A 22,154-nucleotide genomic window follows, 5' to 3' on the forward strand; every position below is an offset into this window, starting at 1 on the left:
TGTGAAGCTTCTCGTTCGTAAATAAAACCACAGCTAAAGGGCAAAACATTTAGTAACAAACTAAATACTCTAATCATTATTAGCAGCTGAAAGGCAAAACGTTTAGCAACATTGAAAAATCACATGACACTTTTCATAATAACATTTGGGACACCATCAATTCAAACAAGGGAAAAAAAAGTTATACATATAAATTTGCACAGCATAACCAGGAATTCATAAATGTGCGCAAGCTTTTCTGTTCTAATGATTAAAAGAGTCAGATTTATTTTTGCAGATAGCCTTTTTCCCCATCTGAGTGGGAACATTTTATCACATTTTTCTCTCTCACGCTGTTCTGCCTCATATCAGCGCAAAATACAGAATCATTTGCATTTGAACTTTAAACAAAAGGAGTAGCATGCTTTAGGGAAATAATCAGTTATATTTTCTACATTTGCAAAATACACTACAGAGCATTTTTTAAAAGCACATGGTTGCATTTCACATTCTTCAAGCACATTCTACGTTGGGTCTGTTTTATTTCCACAACCGGTGATCACTAATCTAAAACACTGGTTTGCCTATCTCTCTGCACCGTCCATTCTCAGCTGAAAACTCTCTCCTAATGCTCCTTTAAAACACCCGTGTATGCCTCGCAGTCTGACTGGTTGATTTATAACACTCTGACCTCTGAATCAGACACATTTATCATGTTTTCAAAGGCAAACCCACACAGACTCGTGGACGCATATCAAACAGTATGTTTAATGAACACTGCTATATCCCGTGCAAGATATTACCTTTCCACCAGCTACCCCGTCAAAGTACATAGGTGAACCCTGCAACTAATTGCAAAGTAAACTAATATAAGGAAACACATAGCACTACACTAAGATGGTAGTGTGTCATAGTCACCACTAATCAAAATAGAACAATTTATCCTGTCACCAATGTCCACCCTAGACTATGAACACTAACATCAAAAGGAAAGAACTTAAACAAGACGTACTAAGGGCTAGAAAAAACTCCACCTAACACTCAGCATAAGAAATAGAAATGTAGCAACTAATTAAAAAGTCAAATCAAACCATCTTTAATCCAAACATTCACTGACTTTTAGTGTCAGCTCTCGTAACCATGCATATTAAACAGCATATTGAAAGAAACACTGCCGTCTCAATTCAAGATATTAACCCTTTGGCAGCTCAAACACAATCGTTCCCCGATGGCTGCAGACACATGGGGAATCCAAGAACTTATCTCTCCACGTTTTCACGTAATACTTGTGCACATTTTCTAAACATTTTCTCTAATCACTTGAAAGAGATCCAGCTCTCTCCTGCCTAACGTAATGATAACATGCTATTTACATGCCATATTTACAAGGCACTATTCACAAGGAACTCAACAAGTCATATTACACTGAATACATTTCACATTTCACAGCACAAGCAAATGCAGCAAGCCATTTAATAGGCAATTTACAAGCCTTTTTCATACACATATTTACAACTGCATCATCACCAAGATGTAATTGGCTCCATCACGTACTGTTACCCTTCAAGCCTGTCAGTTCAAACACCAAGATGAAAAACATTTCTCCTACACTGCATAAGTCAGATGCCATGATGTACTGCAATCTCCTTACACTCCTTCTGTTCAAGCCCATAGGTCAGGGACCACACATCACCATGCAATTCACAGACTGTTTCCAGATGTCAAATTTTAAAGGGTTTTAAGTCCATATACATGTCAGGGGCCACTCCCCATGCACTTTATTCGAAACGGTTCGTTGACACCAGATGTAACTGGCTATCAGGGCACTCCCCCGCAACCTATTCGAACTGTTCGTTGACGCCAGATGTAACGACCGGATTTTCAGACCAGATATCACCAGCTCACCAAGACACCACCAATCCAGCCGAAACGTAACCATCTCCCTCGCCAGAGCCTACTTACCACAGTACCAAGGTACCTTCCTGGGGATGGGGAATTAGCAATATACAAGCTCATATCATCAAAAACACCACTAAATCTATAGGATTACTAGGAATACTCACTATTTACTAAGGAATTCCATATTCCACACCACACTCATACCTTATAGTCTCGCGGCAACTCAGGCCCAGACTATGCTACCCTCCTCCTCATAGTGAAGGGGCAGTTCTGATCATTTACCATTACACACTGACCTCAATCAGTGCTCACGCAAGCCACAATCCGGTGGGTATACACATTGACCACAATCAATGCTCTCATTAATGCTACTCTCTCTAGCGGCAATCTCGCTACACACCATATCCTCCCGGTGCTCTCACAAGCCACAATCATGTGGGTATACACATTGATCACAATCAATGCTCTCACTAATGCCACTCTCTCTAGCGGTAATCTCTGTCCTATGAATACCTTCATCTCTCTCTCTCTCTCTCTCTCTCTCTCTCTCTCTGTTGGGAAGTTTCTCTATATATCTAATATCTACTGGGAATGTAATATTATATTTTATGTGGTAGATAGACAGTTCAATCCTCTCACACATGAATGGCCAAATCACAATATGCAAAGGATATTCTCTGATATAAGTGCTCCCTGCTCCCTTGCTCAGTTACCTCTTACCCGGACGGGAAACGCATCCGTCCACATAACAGCATCTGACTAGAAGAAAGGTTAACTTTATCATATAAATAACAGTTACACAATGGTTCACTAAGAACTGGGGTCCCTTTATTACACAATAGCAAATTATAACATCACAATATCTAACAATCTAGGCATAGGGGAATAGACACATCTAAAAAATACATAAAGCTTTATTGCTAACACATCCACATATAGCTGACAGGAACTGTAGATAGCTAAAAAGGGAAATAATGGATTATAACAGGACTGCACACCGCTGAAAGAAAAGGAATTAATCAGTGCAACAATACAGTAGGGAATATAGCATAGAAAATAAAGGAAAGTGAATGATTAAGTATAAAGCAAACTAGTTTAGAATACCTCACCCTATAAGAAAGGAATGTTTCTCTCTCTCTGGTGGAATCAGGGCTCTCTCTCTCTGTCACCACGGCTTCACTTCACTGGCTCAACTGCTCCAAAAGCTCCAACGGGCAACTCCAACTCTTCCATCTGACTGGCAACTGCTTCAATACATTCTGACAAACTGGCAGCTCCAGCTGACCGTTCCAGCTCCAGGGATCATCTCCGACTGCTCTCTTCAGCTCCAAAGACCAACTGCCTTCTACCATTCCAAGATTCATCTGACCGCTCCAAGATCCATCTGACTGCTCTCTCCAGCTCCAAAAACCATCTGCCTTCTACAATTCCAAGATTCATCTGACCGCTCTCTTCAGCTCCAAAGACCATCTGAACGCCCCAAGATCCATCTGAACGCTCCAAGATCCATCTGAACACAACTGCTTCTGACTGCTTTCTTCAGCTCCAAAAACCAACTGACCACTCTGCCTCTCTGCACTTCGCTAATATGGAATGCTCTCCCCTAGTGGAAAGTTCCAGCAGAAAGCTGCCTCCCACCGAATTCCTGTGCCGGCTCCGAGGCTCTCCGCGCAACTGCAGTGACCATCTACATGTTACGTCTGGACCCAAGAGACAAACACATTCTTTCGATGAGAACCAGTCTCCGCTGGTTTTACCCTAGCACACAACAGGCTTAACTATAAACATTACCTTTACCCTGCAAGCTCCTCAGTCAGCAGAGGCAGAAAGCAAAATAGAGTCTCTCTGGTTCTGGGCCTTGTAGGCCCGAAAAGGATGAAATAGACACACAGCTCTATCAGAGAACATACACAAACCCTACCAATAAGTAATATAAAGTCAGAACTACAGGTTCCACCCTCTACTATAGGTACACATAATTATGTCAAAGCCAATAGGCAATAGATGTATTAGAGTCAGGAATAAGGGATCTATCATCATATAAAGTGGCTATCCTCTAGTTTATGCTTCTAGGTCTAAAAAGAGGCCTGAAAAGGACCAAAACAAGCTAAGAATAGGGATCTAGGATGGTAGCAAGCTAAAGTCGGTAAACATTCCCTCGGACCCTCTCCCCATCTCTTTGTTTGTTGTAGCAAGCTAAAGTCACCATCACTCAGAAATAGAACCAAAAACCCGGTCACTACACTCCCTTAACTCTAACCGGCCGACGGGATCCCAATTCCACTGCCTTGCGGAAAAAGTGCAATCAGAGGGGGAGGAAGAACCTCGGACGGGCATTCGCTGCATCCTCTGGTAGTTGAAATAAACGCGATGGAACACAAGACTATGCCAGAGACTGTGGCATCTCAGGGGGACCCCCTGGACTCTAACTCGTGAAGATGGGACCGAAATGGCTGACCAAATACTGGTTATGTTTGCCTGGAGCACGCAAGTTGGACACCCCTTCCTGTTTGTTTTGTTCTTCTGGTGTCGTTCCTTTTTCGTTATTGCATGCTCTTGTTCACACCTTTACATGCTGCTCTTTTAAAGGTTTAGAGCGGGCTTCTCTTACTTTGAGGGGTTGAGATTGGGTGGGCGACAGACCTCCTTCACCCGAAAAGCTTAATCTCTATCAGTTGGTTAGAGATGGGTCTGCAGGGGAGAGGGAGGTGGGGAGGGGGGAGATTTCAGGGGGGACTTCAATGGTTTCCAGGCAGGGGAGGGGGGAAAGGATTGGGTGTGTGTTGGGAGGGGTTTACAGTTAGGTTTTTTTTTTTTTTTTTTTAAACCTTTATTGTGCATGACAAGCTTACAAATACGGGCCTACAACCCTTCGGGCCGGCCACTAACAATATGAGCGCACAAGTCAGGAGAGGGGTCTCCGGCAGGTCTCCGACGTACCAAGAGCAGACAATTTAACAGAAAATCTCAAGGAGACCACCGTGAATAGGATGGAGGAAGGTTAATTTTATAATATAATGGGATGTATAGCAGGAATATTGCAATTATTGAGATCCAAAAGTCCGTGAAGGGCCGTCGGCAACCAGTACTACAAGACACAGCAAGTTGTAGAAATAGTGGCTGCAATGAACTAAAGCAAGCTCAAGTCCCAGAACTGCAAACAATTCCCACCGCTGCCAACCGCACACCCGCTACCACGAAAGTACGCACCAGTACAGCTTAAGGAAGTCAGAGTCATAACATAGAAGGCACCATCAGCTATATCAACCCAAAGAAAAAGGGGGGGGGAAGAGGGGGAGAGGAAAAGAAGGACCTCAAGGAAGAAGATGATAAAACAGGGAAGAAAGAACGTGGCACCACAGCGTACGCCCCATGTCGGACCCAGCACACAAAGAAGGAACCTCGCCCATGGACTCAAGGTAAACAGGATACAGAACTGTGCAAGCAATATCAACATCATTGAGACCATAAGTACTATACTGGCAAAAGCCCCAGGAGGCATACATGCAGGCGCGGCGTCCAGGAAGAGAGATACATAAGAGCCATAGAACCAATAAAGAAAGAAAAAACGAAAATACAGACCCTATCCCACCCACACCACCCTGCACCCCTGCAAAAGGCTACGGCCTACCCCCCAGCAGCGTGCCTGTCGCCCTAATCGAAACCCGAAATATAGAAGAGTCAATAAGTAAGAAGGAACCATATAGACAAAAAGAAGAAAGGGGAAGGGAAAAGAAATAACCAACGGGAGAGGAGACATATGATCAAAACGATCTGCTCCCACCACCCACCTGAACACAATTAAAACCCACGAGAAGAGGAAGTCACTTCAAAGTCAGATACCAGGTACATGAAGAGGAAACGATCATACTTGTACAATCGAAAGCAAGCCAACAGTCCATATCACGAAGTAGTAGTCCGCCGATGCAAGTTATCTCAACCCTGTCCCCTTCTGTCCAGGGCCATGGACACGGAGTATACAATGAACCTGAAGAGGACGGGCCAGTAGTGAAACTCAAGAACTCCTGGCCACGAGTCACAGCACAAGTCATGGCGGCCGCGGATCGGACCAGCAAGAAGGGGCAGCAACAACAGCAGGCAGCACAAGCACAGCCCCGCCGACCAAGAGAGGGGGGTCGCCCCAACAGGACGAGCATCGGATCCCGGCTGAGCAAGGCAAAGCGAACAATCACCGGGAGGCACGGCAAGGCAGGCCCGGACGGACCCCGGCCGGAGTCCAACCATCATCTCCACTCCAGGGAAGAAGTCCCGACGAAGCAGTGCATCGGGCATCCAAACCTCCAAACGAGCGACGGCCGTAGTCTCTTCAACCTCCGGGAAGGTCCATGCAGCACAGTTCAGCAGTTGGTCCGCACACGTGGGGGGTGGCTCAACGAGCCCGTCACGAAGATCGACGTCCGGCCCAGCGGCACTCAAAATCATGGACTCACGCCATGAACTCAAGGCCGCGAGGACATCGCCAATCGTAGGAGCACCCCTACAGTATTCAGCAAACGTGCCGTGCGACAGGCCAATGTTCCCGTCTGCGACGGGTCTGAGATACAGGGCCCTGGCCGCCATCTTGTCGTCACGGCGAGGCCGCTGCAGACTCCAGCCCCAATCCGGTTGCCAGCGGGGCTCAACGAACTCCAGCAGGGGACAGCCAGCCTCACCACCGATGCAGGGAAGCGGGCCACCAAAACATTGGGGGCAGGCAGCGCCTCCGGTCCCTGGGCGCCGCCCGCCGAGTCCGGACGGAGGGTTACAAAATGGCCGGACAGGACAACAAAGGGGAGACGAGTCTCCCATGCGGTCAACCCCCGTCCGTGGGATGCAGCACCCCGCCACCAGGTCACACCAGGTCCCCAGACCGACAGAACGGACCCGGTCAGTTGCCACCGGTCCAACCACACATTGGCCTCTCCGGTCGACCCCTCTCCTCCACCAGGAGCCGGCGCAGGAACTTCGCTCCAGCCGGGAGCCGCAGGCAAGTCAAGGTCCGCCCGCCACGCAGGCTCCGGAACGAACAAGGGCAAAGCTCAGGATCCACAGCACCCAGGAGCGTCCGGAGCAGATGGTAAGCATCAGCGATCTGTCATGTTTCCATATTCCATTGAATAAGTCCTCTCGGGGCAGGATAAGGCTCAGGATTAATAGAACAGGCGAGAAGGTTGACGGAGCCGAGCTACAACGCGGCCATCACGGTCGCGAGCTTGGCTCCTCCCCTACAGTTACGTTTTTAATGCATGTCAAAGTTGGGATCAGTCCATACATTTACTTACTAAACACCCGACACCTGCCAGCACATAAGCATTTCACGAATGATGTCTCCTACAGAGGTGGGTAGCCCACAGATGGTTGTGCAAGTAAGTGGCTTTGTCAAAATCCTTACATGGAACGTGAACGGCCTGGGCAACAAGATAAAAAGGGGATTGGTCCTGTCCTACGTGAAGAGGGTAGGTCCAGACATAGTCTTACTACAGGAGACTCACCTACACGGTACGCGGTGTGGGTTTCTGGAGAGGGGGTCATATAAGGTTTTGGCCCATGCTGGATACACGACAGGTTCCAGAGGGGTTGCTATCCTGATTAAGAAATCCCCCCCTTTTGTAGCTACTCAGAAATGGATGGACCCACAGGGGACGTATGTGGGGATAACGGGAACATGGGGGCGCCAGAAGATCACGATAATCTCCATATACGCACCACCAAAACTACAAGCTAGAACCCTGGCTGGTCTAGCCGATATCCTCCTGAACACACCAGACACACTTCACGTGGTGGGTGGGGACTTTAATTATGTTATGTCCTCTCCGTTAGACAGGTCGAGGGATCGGCCTGATGACCAAGTAATGACCCCCCCTAGCGAGGACCATCGACACAATCGGACTGACAGATGTCTGGCGGTGGCTACACCCGGACGCCAAAACTTACTCATATTTCTCAGGGGCCCACAAGGTGTAGTCCAGATTAGATTATGTCTTCCTTCCCCGACATGCTCTTAGTATTGAGGATGTGGCAGAGTATCAAGCACGAGGAATCTCGGATCATTCACCCCTTCTGGTGAGACTTGGGGGGGGCGACACAAGACAGTGAGCAGGGGCTGGCGTTTCACGGCATGGGATCTTCAGAACAAGGACTTGCTGGGGGACTCAGGGCGGATACGAAGGTATACTTCACAGACAATTTAGGATCGGTTCAGTTGGGGGTGATTCTATGGGAAGTTTTTAAGATGGTCTTGAGAGATAGAGCCCAGAATAGGAAAAAAAGGAAAGCACAGGATGAACTGCACGCTCTGGAAACTCGTATCTTGGAATTAGAGCAGCGGCATGTGGTAGACTGTGACACGCAGATATTTAGACTTCTAGTGGATACACAGCAACAGTACAAGGCCCTAGTGACAGATGAAGCTAAAACACAGGCCACCCTTCATAGACTATATGATGTAGTGGATACGTCTGGAAAGCTCCTGGCGTGGTTGAGTCGTAGAGAGTAGGATGCACGCTGGGTGGAAGAGGAGATAACGATCACTGAGATCTAAGAGGCCCTAGCTAGACTCTGTCTGGGGAAATCCCCCGGTCCGAACTGATTCCCCGCTGAATTCTTTAAAAAAACGGCAGATCTACTTAGTGGCCACCTGTTGGCCCTGTTCTCGGGGGCAGTCCAAGAGGGCATGCTGCCACCAGACCTTCGTATGGCCACAATTATTCCTATCTATAAACAGGGTAAACCCCCAAGGAATGCGCGTCATATTGCCCCATTTCTCTCCTGAACGTGGAGGTTAAACTCCTGGCGACGATTTTGGCGCTTCGGCTACAACGGGTAATTCCGGGTCTGGTCCACTTGGATCAGACAGGCTTCCGGTCAGACAGGGTGAACAGGTTAAATCTGAGGAGAACCCATAACTGGTTGATGGAGGTGCGTGACCAACAAGATCCCCACATGTTTCTGTCTTTGGATGCGGAAAAAGCGTTCAACGCAGTACATTGGCCCTTCCTGAAGTGAGTATTGATCATGTTCGGCTTCGGTCCCAAGTTCAGGAAGTGGGTGAACCTTCTCTATACAGACCCGAGAGCTAGGGTAAAGGTCAATGGGGTGCTATCAGCGGACTTCCCCATAAGGAGAGGAACCCAGCAGGAATGTCCCCTATCCCCGTTACTGTTCGCCCTTACTATAGAGATAGTGGCGTGTGAAATAAGACAGGAAAGAGGGATAAGAGGGTTTAAAATCGAGCAGGCGGGGACGTCCGAGGAGAAAATATCGCTCTATGCGGATGACAACCTCCTGTATGTTACCCACCCAGCTACTACGATCCCAGTGCTATTTACCCTGTTAGGCCGCTATGGCTCCTATTCAGGATAAGCATGGGCGTAAAAGAAGCATATGCTAGGGTATAGAGGCGTTTATCTGATACCTACCAAGAAAGAGGAGGAGAACAGTCCACAGCTAGTCGACTTGGTAGGTGGTGTTCTAGCGAGAAATGAATGAGAGTAGTTAGTAATTTACTGTACTTACCTTTGTGTGTTTTCTTCTTTTCTCGTTTCAGCCTCCCTTTCCCGTTCCAGACCCTTCCTTACCTTTTCCCTCGCCTGATTTCCTTTATGCTCTGTGTTGTAATACAGTCAGAGTGTAGGGCAATATGGAGGTGGACCCCTTTTAAGCATCATCCTGATCCTGAGGAAGCCTGGTCGTGACAGAATCACATACCCAAGATTATTCTTCCTCCCGGTCAGGGGTATTTGGAAGATGGCCACTATGGAAGATGTGTTGCATGCTTTGGGTTTGGTGCAACATGAGTTAGAAGCATCACAGGCTGAAACAACTGCATTGAAAGAACGTTTGGATAGACAAGCAAGGAATCCATTTGATGCAACTGCTAGTGGTTCCTCTATACAAGTCACGGTGTCACCTCCCATACCTTTGGCTAGTCCCGAACGGTATGCTGGTGATCCTAACAAAATACAAACCTTTCTGACTCAGATCGTGTTACATTTTTCATGTAGACCGGCCTCATTCCCTACTAATATATCCCGAGTTGCTTTTGCGATTTTGTACCTGACTGGGGATGCGGCAAGTTGGGCTGTGCCGTTAGTACGTAATGATGATCCGCTGTTGACGGATTGGGATGACTTTCGTAAAGAATTCGAAAGAGTCTTTGATAGGCGAGCTACTACGCTTAGTGCGGATAGGGAGCTTTTGGGGTTGCGACAGGGCAAAAAGGAGCTTGTTACATACATGACTGCCTTTAATAGGTTGGTAGTGGAGACATCCTGGCCCGAAGAAAAAAAAAAGGCCTTATATTATCAAGGTCTGAATGAAGACCTTAAGGGCGTGTTGGCGCAGATTGATCCTCAAACCACCAATTGCACTGACTTAATAAATCTCACTCTGAGGTTAGATCATCGCATGTCTGAAAGAGGAGGAGAACGCAAGAAGGGTGATAAACCTGGAGGGGGTTTGGAAATGGCAGGACGCACCGGTATGAAAGATGTGGGTCCTGAGCCTATGGAGATAGGGGCCGTTAGACCTCCTTTGACCAAGGCAGAGAGGGAAAGCAGGCATGCTCAGGGTCTCTTCATGTACTGTGGTAGAAAGGGGCATTATGTCCGGGAATGTACTATGAGACCAAAGAAGAGTAATCCCTTTTCCCCCTGTAAAAAAGTTGCAGTAATGAAGGCTACTGAAAACCCTCTATGTCCGCAAGATAGTAGGAAAGTACTGACAGACCCTAAGTCTTCCCAGGAGTGGAAGATACCTTCTTTGGAGGTGTCCAAATGTAAGAACACAGAAACACATATAGTGTTATCCATGTTGTTGAACACTGAACATAACAGTCATCCTGTATCGACCATGATCGATTCCGGAGCTACTGGAACTTTTATCGACCAAGGACTGGTAGACAGATTGGGCTTAGTGAGAGTGCCGACCTTTAAACCTGAGTTAGTCTTGGCTGTGGATGGCACGCCGTTGAAGTCAGGCTCCATTATTGCACGTACTGAGGCTCTGGAACTCGTTATGCCGGGGGAGGTAAACAATCATAGGGAGAGGATTATGCTAAACATCATTGAGGCTCCTCAATATGAGGTGATATTAGGTATGCCCTGGTTATGGCAACATAACCCTTCCATAGATTGGAAGAGTAAATCTGTTGGTTTTGAGTCAGAGGGGTGTGTGTATCATTGTTTGCAGTCTTCTATATCCCATGTGTCCTCATTGGCCCAAGCTTTTACCATTGCTACCGCTGCGGAAAAAGAAGTAGAGTTGCCTCAGGCATACACAGTTTATCATGATGTATTTGGTTAGGTGAAAGCAGAAACACTTCCCCCACATAGAGAGTATGATTGCCGGATTGACTTGGTAGTCGGGGCAGTGGTGCCTTCATGTAGGGTGTATGCCCTGTCAGTTTCAGAGACAGCTCATTTGAAAAAGTATCTGGAACACTTCTGTTCTATAGGTTTCATTCGTCCCTCACGCTCTCCTGCAGCCTCGCCACTTTTTTTCATTTCAAAAGCTAATGGGGAATTGCGGGCTTGCATCGATTATAGACAACTTAACAAGGTTACCATCCGAAATCGATACCCGCTTCCACTCATTCCCATCCTGCTGGAACAGGTTCGGAAGGCTGCTATTTATACGCGCCTGGACTTGAGGGGGGGCCTATCATCTGGTCCGTATCAGGGCGGGTGATGAGTGGAAAACGGCGTTTAAGACTTGTTTCGGTCTCTATGAGTATTTGGTAATGCCGTTCGGGCTTTGTAATGCCCCGGCGGCATTCCAATTCTTTTTGAATGACATCATGAAAGAGTACCTGGACCGCTTTGTTGTCATCTATATCGATGACCTGTTGATATACTCTGAGTCCCCAGCCCAGCATGTTAGCCATGTTCTCATGATTTTGCAGAGGTTACAGGAAAACAGCTTATACTGTAAATTAAGCAAGTGTGAGTTTGATGTAGATGAGGTGGAGTTTCTAGGAGTGATCCTTAACCCGAAAGGGTTCAGAATGGCGGAGAGAAAAGTGAAGGCGGTTCAGGAGTGGCCGGTGCCTATGAATATGAGGGATGTCCAGTGCTTCCTGGGGTTTTCAAATTATTACAGGAGGTTTATTTCCCATTTTTCACAGCTAGCATCTCCAATCACTCGTTTGTTGCGAAAAGGTACTCCTTTTTTTTAGACACTTGAAGCCTCGGATGCTTTTGAACAACTTAAATCGACTGTTCCTTCCAGTGCACGCCCTTCGGTTAATGGCTTTCAACTGGTGCCATAACGCATTGGTGGTAGGGCATCAGGGTCATCAGAAGACTGTTCATACGTTACAACGTCACTTCTGGTGGGAAGGCATGGCCAAGGACGTGAAATTGTGGGTAAACCAATGTGAGACATGTGCAAGAGCAAAGAGTGTTCAATCGAAAGCATTGGGTTTGCTTATGCCACTTCCGACTCCCTCCAGAACATGGCAAGTCATTAGCTTGGATTTAGTGTTGGGTCTGCCTTTGGATAAAGGTAGCGACGCCATCTTGGTGGTAGTGGACAGTTTCACAAAAATGGGACATTTTATCCCTTGTAAAAACCTCCCGACTGCATCTCAAACCGCACAGTTGTTGTTAACCCAGGTGGTTCATCTTCATGGAATCCCTCAGGTTATCATCTCTGACAGGGGTCCGCAGTTCGTCGCCACGTTTTGACGTACTTGGTGTAAGGCATTGAACATTTCTGCTGCACTATCGACAAGTTTTCATTCACAGTCTGATGGCCAGACAGAGAGGTTAAATCAGACCTTGAAGAAGTATCTGCGCTGCTATGCCGATGAAGCGGCGGACTCATGTGTGTCTCTGTTATGGCTGGCTGAACTGTCATATAATAACGCTTGGCATTGTTCCACTGGTGAGTCATCATTTCGCTCTAACTCTGGTTTCAATGTGAACACTCTGCCTGTGACAATCCAGAGGCATGTGATAAACCATCCCACGGTGGCTGGCCAGGTGAAGGCTCTTGTGAAGATTCATAAGAGGGTGCTGGTACATCTGGACAAGGCCAAGGATACATATAAGAAATGGGAAGATAGGCATCGGCGGGAAGGTCCGGTGTATAAGGTGGGGGACCGTGTGTGGCTTTCCACAAAGAACATTTGTTTTCGTCTCCGCAGTACATTCCATCCTCGTTTCATTGGGCCTTATACCATAGTACGCCGTGTGAATCCAGTGGCGAACAAGCTGAAACTCCCGGCGTCGTTGAGGATTCACCCGGTGTTCCATTGCAGTCTGTTGAAACCGGCTCGATCGGCTCGCCGGAAGGCAGTACCTCCGGTTCTACGTGACGGGAACCTGGAATATGAGGTGCGTCGGATTTTGGACTCCCGTTTCTGGCAGGGGCACCTGTGGTTTCTTGTGTCGTGGAAGAGTTATGCTGCAGAGGATCATTTGTGGGAGCCGAGCTCTGGTGTTCATGCCCCTCTTGCTATTCGCCGGTTCTATGCCCGACATCCGGAGAAGCCTGGTGCTAGGAGGCGCTAGGGAGAGGGACATACTGTCATGATCTGCCTTTGACCTGCATAAAGCGCCTACATGAATACAAGTTCAGCATTGCTTAATGATTACCATATGCGATTATTTGACTACATGTTCCACAATGCCTAGCGACTGGGAGGAGTTGGGTAATCTATTTAGGTGGCCATTTTTTATGCTGCGGGTTGTACTTGATTTTGCTACCCGAATCTGGATCTGTGTTCTAGGAACTGTTTGAAACCGTTTCAGGAGTTCTTGTGTGCCTACACGGTATTCTTCCGTTTAAGGATTTTGTCAACGTTCTGCGGCTGCTGGACGTCTTTGTTTCATGCCGGGGAATTATCGTGTCTTGACGGAGACACGAGAGCAGCTGGTTGCTTCAGCTGTTGCTAGCGTTCAGCGGCTGCCGAGCGCCTCCCTGGATTCTCCCGTGTTTTGGCTGAGACACTAAAGAAGCTGTCTGTTTCACAGCCGTTTAGTTAAAGCGTTCAGCGGCTGCTGAACGCCTTCTTGGAACCGGCTTCCTTCATTTTGGGAAAAAGAGAAGTTTAACGAACGTGTTCTCGGCTGAGACACTTCGCCAGCAATATTGGAGTTGCCCGATGTGTAAGATCAACATTTGAATCCTTGGGTTCTTCTTCTACGCTGAAATCAGCAAGTGATTTCTGGATAACGTGAGCACTCGCGTTCTCGACTGAGACGCGCTTCGATGTTTTGTTGCATTGGACTGGACAAAAAGAACTTGGCAATTAATGTTAGTGGAACTACATATTCGGGACTTGGTTCTATTTAAGGATAAAGAAACTTGTCAGTTCTTCCTTTGATTGGAGTCAGTTGTGCAAGACTGTTATTGACCTCTGGATTCCTCCACGTTTATTTTTGCCTCTTATTTTTGATGACTTTAAAGACGGGTTTTCTTTTCTGTTGATAGTGGGAAGGCTGGAAGGTGTGCATGGAACTAGAGAGAAGTGATTATAGGTGCTTGGTGTGCTGAACCCCATGTATGAATGCTTCTTTTTGTTTATGTATTACAGAAGCATATGCTAGGGTATAGAGGCGTTTATCTGATACCTACCAAGAAAGAGGAGGAGAACAGTCCACAGCTAGTCGACTTGGTAGGTGGTGTTCTAGCGAGAAATGAATGAGAGTAGTTAATAATTTACTGTACTTACCTTTGTGTGTTTTCTTCTTTTCTCGTTTCAGCCTCCGTTTCCCGTTCCAGACCCTTCCTTACCTTTTCCCTCGCCTGATTTCCTTTATGCTCTGTGTTGTAATACAGTCAGAGTGTAGGGCAATCTGGAGGTGGACCCCTTTTAAGCATCATCCTGATCCTGAGGAAGCCTGGTCGTGACACATGGACCTAGTCTTTTTGTGGGGTGTCTTGAATTTAAACATCATTAAGGGCATGGATGGCATTGGATTGTGGTGATTTTTGTGTGTTTTTCGACTTCTTTGGGCTGTTGAGGCCTGGCCATGTGGGTGGGGGCCATTTTGAGGGCTGGTACAGGCAGGGCCTGGCCATGTGGCTGGGGGTCAAGAGCCCATTTTGAAGCCAGGCAGTGTGCTCAGGCCTGCACCCATTTTGCCTTGTTTTCATCCATTATGCCAAGGGGTACTCAGTGGTGCATGGACCTAGTCTTTCTGTGGGGTGTCTTGAATTTAAACATCATTGAGGGCATGGTTGGCATTGGATTGTGGTGATTTTTGTGTGTATTTTACTTTTTGGGGTGTTTAACTGATGTTCCTCTGGCTTCCTTTGCTTTTAGGTGCACAAGAGAACCACCGGTGCCAGGAAGAAGTCCTGCATCGGTGTGTGCAGTACAACGTCACGTGATGTCACGTGTGGCCACAGACAAGATAACTCTGCAACTCGTGCAACTGCGGCCTGCTGTTCTGACATCTGAAGATGGCCCCAAAGAAAGGTGGCCGTAGCGCCTCAGCGAAAAAAGTTGCCAGTGCCACTGCCAGTAAGAAGGAGCAGAAGAAGCAAGTGGCACCACCTACCAAGGAGAATGGTGTGCCCACCGACACCTTTTTTTGGGAATTAAAAAACTACGCCTGCAGCAGCAGCGGTGTCCGCCGGGGACCAAGCTGGAAGCAGCACCTCTGCTTCATTGGGCTCAGTGCCACCACACCAAGTTAGGTCCAAGACCATGAGTGCTGCTGCGGCAGCCACTTTGGTTGTTCAATCACCATCGACCAGTGATGTTGCCTCATCACAAGAAAGTACCATCCAATCAACGCCGGGTGTAACTCAGCTGACGAGTGTTCAACAACCACAGCCGCAACGACAACCACAGGTGCAACTAGTACAAGCGCAAGTACATGGGCAAGGAGAGGCGCAAGGAGAGGCGCATGGAGAGGTGCATGGAGAGGTGCGACTAGAAGTTCATGGAGCGGCACAACTGCCTACAACGCTTGTTCCTCCAGAAGTAGGGGCACATCAGGAAATTGATATTCAAGCGAAGGAATCATCCGAGGAAGCCACTTCTCCTGAGGATGATCCATTGTCTTCCAGATCCCCAGCAAGAAAAAGGTCAAGGAGGGCTACTACTACTACAAGTTCTTCTTCAAGCCCCCTTCATTCTGATGACCTTGATCCTGATTGGAACCCACAAATGCAGTCTGAGAGTGAGGCACGCCATGAGCCGACAAAGGTAGCTAAGCCTAAAAGGAAGGATCTCGCAAGGCTGCAACATATATGTGATGACGACGAACAAGAAGTGGTGTCTTCTGCTGCTGATGAACAGTCTGACCACGACCCAGTCATCACAGACGTCACTCCAGCCCCAGCGGGCAGGGAGCAGACAGACATTTTCACCCTATCCCGAATGGCTGCTGAGCGGGATGTGGGCGGCGTGGCACTAGTACCACCACCAACGCAGTTAACTGCACCACCAACACGACCTACAGCTTCCATCTTTTTTAGTCAGAAGGGCCGGCAGGGACCTCATCCAGTTCGACCTCCATTACCTCAAGTAATGGTGCTGTAAGTAAACAACAGAAACGAATTCAGCCACGCCCATCCTCCACTTCATCTAGCATTGAAAGTCAAAGTAGCACCTCCACCACCAGCAGACATCTCCAGTCCCCAATTTGGGACTTCTTTACTGTTAGCGAAAAGGCGGAAAACATGGTCGTTTGTTCGATTTGTAAAGTATTCATTAGTCGGGGTAAGCTTGTTACCAACTATGGTACCGGAGGGCAGAGAGGTCATCTCAAAAAACACCACCCTATCCAGTGGTATGCGCACCTAAGTAAGATCCAGGAAGTCCAAAGTAGAACTGATCCAAATGTATCCATTCACATTGCATCTGATGCTGCCGAGGGGCTGATTGTGCAGGGGGGAAGTCAAAAACTGACCGACATTTTTTCTGGTACACCCAGTTCCCCTGGCAGAAGCACTGCAGTGGTAGCACCCACACCCTCTACCCCTGCAACATGTATGAGGCACACTAAGAGTCTGGGACAGACACCAATGCAAAAAAGTACATCAATGATCCTAACTGGTTTGAAGGCTGCATCATCATCATCATCATCATCATCATCATCATCATCATCATCATCATCACGTAAAATGGTCCAGCCCACCATTAGAAGGATGTTTTGGTCGGAGGCGCCATTTGAACGCAAAACCCCCCCAACGGTACGTCTGTATAACGCAAAGCTGGCTAAAATGCTAGCGCTGGACCTTCTCCCTTTTTCTTTCGTGGAAGGGGTGGGTTTTCTAGAATTTGTGGCAACTGTCTACCCTAAATGGAAGGTTCCTAGCCGGTCCTATTTTGCCAGAGTTGCTGTTCCAGCACTACAGCAAGATGTGCTGGAGGTGATTGGGACAGCTTTGCAGAAGAGTGCTGTTCACACTATCCACTTGACAACAGACATGTGGACCAGTTGACAAGTCCTTGACTACATATGCATCACTGCACACTGGGTCTCTTTTGCAGGGGTTAGACACAAGTCAAGTGCAGGTGTTGACCCGGACACAGTTTTTCAAGCTACTCGGCAACATGCAACATTAGCTATGTTTGCCATGGAGAAAACTCATATTGCACCTAACCTTTTGGACGAGTTTGATAGGAAGGTCTCTGAATGGCTGCATCCAAGAAATCGCATAGTTGGTTATGTTTCCACGGACAATGGCTGTAATATCGTTAAGGCCATGCAGGAAGGTAACTACTTCAGAGTGCGTGTTTGGCGCACAGTATTAACATTGTGGTGCAAGATTTCTTGAAAAACGAAAACACAGTCAGCAAGTTACTGACCACCTGCCGAAGAATCTGCACACATTTCAGCCATTCTTTTAAGGCCCGTAAGCAGCTGAGGAGCATTCAACATGAACGTAGACTGCCAGTCAAAGGACTCATCCAGGAGGAGGCAACACGTTTGAACTCAACCTTTTATATGCTTGAGCGTCTGTCTGAGCAGTGGGGGGTAATAAATGATTATGTCTATAAACTGGGTTCTACTATGAAAGACATGAGGCTAGAGTTGGAGGAATGGAAGCTAGTTGCAAGCCTGACAGACATGCTTCGTCCTTTTGAGGTCTTCACGCGTGAAGTCAGCAGGGAGGACTGTTCTTTGGGCAAAGCTATCCCATTGTTGGTCATGCTAGAGCACCAACTGAAGGCGGTGTCTTCAACGTTCGGAGATGATGCTGGAAAGCAAGACGCATATAATTTGGCGGAGTGGTTATTAAGCCGCCTAGTTGACAATCAAAGGCTTAAAAACATACATACAGAACAACATTACATTTGTGCCACTATTCTGGATCCACGGTATAAAAAGGCAGTGGCCAGCAAAGCATTCATTCCTTTTGATGAAGCAGATGTTTCAAAGTACAAACATTGGCTAGCTGTGTCAGCCAGTCGGTTCGAAAAAGAGCGGCAGAAAATTCAAGGAGCCGGCAGAAGTACAACTGAATCAGCAGGCCATCCGGCGTCAAGGTCCACTTTTGAATCTGTGGCCTAAGGGAGTCACTTTCCCTCACAGCAGTTAACGACACCAGCAGCAACTGCATCATCGCCCTCACCTGCACCAGGCCGAGCCATAATATTGTCGGAAGAGGATTGGCTAACTCATCAAGGGTTTGCTCGTTACAGTGCTGCAAAGGCCACAGATAGTACGCAAAGTGGAGCAACCGTGGAGGACCTTGAGTCGGTGGTGCAGGCCTATCTGGATGACCCAACAGAGGTCTTTGTTAATAAGAACCCATTGCTGTATTGGTACAGGAAAATGCCTCTATGGCCACTGATCACCAACCTGGCTCTAAATTATTTGTCTTGCCCACTCGCAAGCGTGTCTTCTGAACGTGTTTTCAGTGCTGCTGGTGCCATTGTAACTTCAAAAAGGACCCGCCTCTTGCCCAAAAATGTGGAGAGGTTAACACTGATCAAGATGAATCAGCACTTCATACCACCAGATTACAAAATACGTGAATGCACGCAGGAAGAAGAGGACACCGACTTAGGTGACGGAAGTTCTTCTCTGTTAGCTGACCTACTCCCGTCTCAATTCATAGAGTTTGAGGACGAGCTCTACTTCCCTGACACCTAGGCCTTTTTTCGTCCTTATTCACTTTTATTCCTGTGTGTCTTTCTTTGTTTTGCAACTTTTACCACAACAAAACTCTAATCACCTAAACATAACAAGTCCATCAGCAGCACTGTCTTCATCTTATTTTCCTTATTGATTTGAAGGTGCCGCAGTCTGCATTCCTGAGGTTCACAAGTTCACAACTCAATCATGCTCCTCTATACTCCTCCTCCAGACTCCCCCTATCCATTTCCCTCAAGGCAGATGGATGGATTACGACAAGTCCCCTCAAGTGGGACTGAAATTACTGACTGACTACATGCTTGCTGATTGCTGACAGTTACTTCTGAAATTGACAGGAGAGGCTGCCCTGTGGGCCCTCACTTTCCGAAGAAGATGCGGACAAAAAGAAGAACAGGTAATGAATAATTGAGAAGATGGCATGCAGTGGACAGCAATGGCTGTCTGGCTCTGATGAAACCAATTGCTGTTTGTTTTTTGTGCATGAAATGATGAATCATATGTCTTGTCTTAGTTATTATTTAATCTTTTACACAGTAATTGTAACTCATGTCAACTACTCTGTTTTTTTTTTACCTTGTTTAATTCAAATTGTACTTCAAATTCAGGGGCCACTATGTTGCATTTTACAATATGCAAAATGTCCTTGGAGTGGACTCACTTGCCAATATACCATGATGACTGATTAAATAATATATCTTTTTTCTTTACAGTCACTCACTGGGATGGATGGATCATCAGCGTTGGTTTACGGAAGAACTATGGCCAATTCGTGAGTGGCAAACAGGTAAATAAGTCTACAACAACTACTACAGCAGAACTACATGTCTGTCTATTTGTGGTATGTAGTGGTCGAGGGCGAGGCAGTGTACTGTTGTTGTTATGCCAGGCAGAGTCCACTCCAGACAGCAGTTAATGTAAAATTGGGGCTATGTGGCTTGCTGCATACAATTAGATATGCTTTGTCTGTCTGACAAAGAGCCTAGGTACGCTACATCAGGTTGCTTCACTCAGTGGTGCCTGCCTTGACCGTCTGCATGGCACTGCCTCAAGCTTGGGCCAAACATTCGTTATGTTAGCGAAATTTGCTGTTTTTCGGTTTTTCGCAAATCTCGCGAAATTACCGAAAAATCGCAAATTCTTGAGCGGAACGGATTTTTGGCCCATGCTTGCGGCAGGGCCATGCAGACGGTCAAGGCAGGCACCACTGAGTGAAGCATCCTTCTGATGTAGTATACCTAGGCTCTTTGACACAGACAGACAAAGCATATCTAGGGTTTAGGGTTCAGTGCGATTTACTAGGGTTTTTGGGTTTAAGTTGGTAGGGTTCCCGCTGATTCTAGGGCTCAGGGCCCGATGCAGTCTCGTTCATAATGATGTTGGCAAGGTTTTAGGGGGGTTTGGTGTTCTTTGGTCCAGAATTGGCAGAATTTTGGCCTTTTTTGGTGTTTTGCGGGCGCGTGTGTTTGGGTGAAAACTAAGTGAAAACTAGTCGTAGACCTTCTTCTTCTTCTTCTTCTTCTTCTTCTTCTTCTTCTTCAAAGAGCGCAGTGTTTCGATTTTGTTCTGCCTTGCTGAGATTCTTGGGAATCGCTGGAACAAGTGTCCAGGTAAGTTTCAAGAGGATCGAAGTCGTGGAAGTGCTGAAAACAGCAATTTTTTGTGAACAGGGCAATTTGCCATGTTTTGAATATACCAGTATTGCATGTTTTTGGGGGGCTGTTTGGGGGTGTTCTAGATTTGTGGGGGTGGGTTGGGGGGTCTGGGAGCACTGCTGGGATAGTCTTATTTTGATTGCGAGTGGTTTGAAGAAAATCCATGGTGGAAAAGGGGGGTTTGGGCCTAGTTGCAGACAGCGTTTTGGCACAATTTGAACTGAGGCCTTGCAGTATTGCGTGTTTTTGGGGGGCTGTTAGGGGGGGTTCTAGATTTGTGGGGGGGTGTCTGGGGGCCTGGGAGCACTGCTGGGATAGTCTAATTTTGATTGCGAGTGGTTTGAAGAAAATCCATGATGGAAAAGTGGGGTTTGGGCCTAGTCGCAGACAGCGTTTTGGCACAATTTAAACTGAGGCCTTGCAGTATTGTGTGTTTTGGGGGGCTATTTGGGGGTGTTCTAGATTTGTGGGGGGGGGGTCTCGGGGTCTGGGAGCACTGCTGGGATAGTCTAATTTTGATAACATTTGTTTTTAAGAAAATCCATGGTGGAAAAGGGGAGTTAGGGCCTAGCTGCAGAGCGCGTTTGGACTGAATGAAGGTAGGCCGAAAATGTTCTGTGTCACATGTTTCATTTTTGCTTTTTGCCTGTTTGGGGGTGTTCTACTTTTTTGCGGGTGGATTGAAGGGTCTGGGGGCATTGGTGGGAAGGTCTAATATCGGGCGCAAGTGGTTTGGATAAAATCCATTGTGAAAAAGTTTTTCCGTTTTTGCTCACTTGCCTGTTTTTGGGGGGCTGTTTGGGGGGCTTCTAGGTTTTTGGGGGTGGGTTTTGGGGTCTGGGAGCACTGATGGGATAGTATAATTTTGATTGCAAGTGATTTGAAGAAAATCCATGGTGGGAAAGGGGAGTTAGGGCCTAGCTGCAGAGCGCGTCTGGACCGATGTTGACTGGTTGGCTGAAAATGTGAGTTTTTGCATTTTTGCTTTTTGCCTGTTTGGGGGTGTCCTACTTTTTTGCGGGTGGGTTCAGGGGTCTGGGGGCAATGCTGGGAAGGTCTAATATCGGAATCAAGTGGTTTGGACAAAATCCATGGGGATTTTTTTTTTCAATTTTTGCTCACTTTGGTGTTTTCGGGGGGCTGTTTGGGGGGGTTCCTTGTGTTTGGGGGAGGGGTTGGGGGGTCTTGGAGCACTGCTGGGCATGCCTAATTCTGGTTGCAAGTGGTTTGAAGAAAATCCATGGTGGGAAAGGGGAGTTATGGCCTAGCTGCAGAGCACGCTTGGATTGATTTTGGAAGTAGGCCTGAAATGTTCTAAGTGTCACATTTTCCATTTTTGCTTTTTGCCTGTTTGGGGGTGTTCTACTTTTTGGCGGGTGGGTTGACGGCTCTGGGGGCATTGCTGGGAAGGTCTAATATCAGGCGCAAGTGTTTTGGATAAAATCCATGGTGAAAAAGGGGGGTTAAGGCCTACGGTTAGGGTTAGGGTTCTAAAATCGCAGTTTACACTTTACACCTAGCTTTAGGGGAAAGATCCGCAAAATCCGCCCACACTAATTTA

The sequence above is a fragment of the Lissotriton vulgaris genome, chromosome 8 (assembly GCF_964263255.1).
Source record: "Lissotriton vulgaris chromosome 8, aLisVul1.2, whole genome shotgun sequence".
In the NCBI taxonomy this organism is placed as follows: domain Eukaryota; kingdom Metazoa; phylum Chordata; class Amphibia; order Caudata; family Salamandridae; genus Lissotriton; species Lissotriton vulgaris.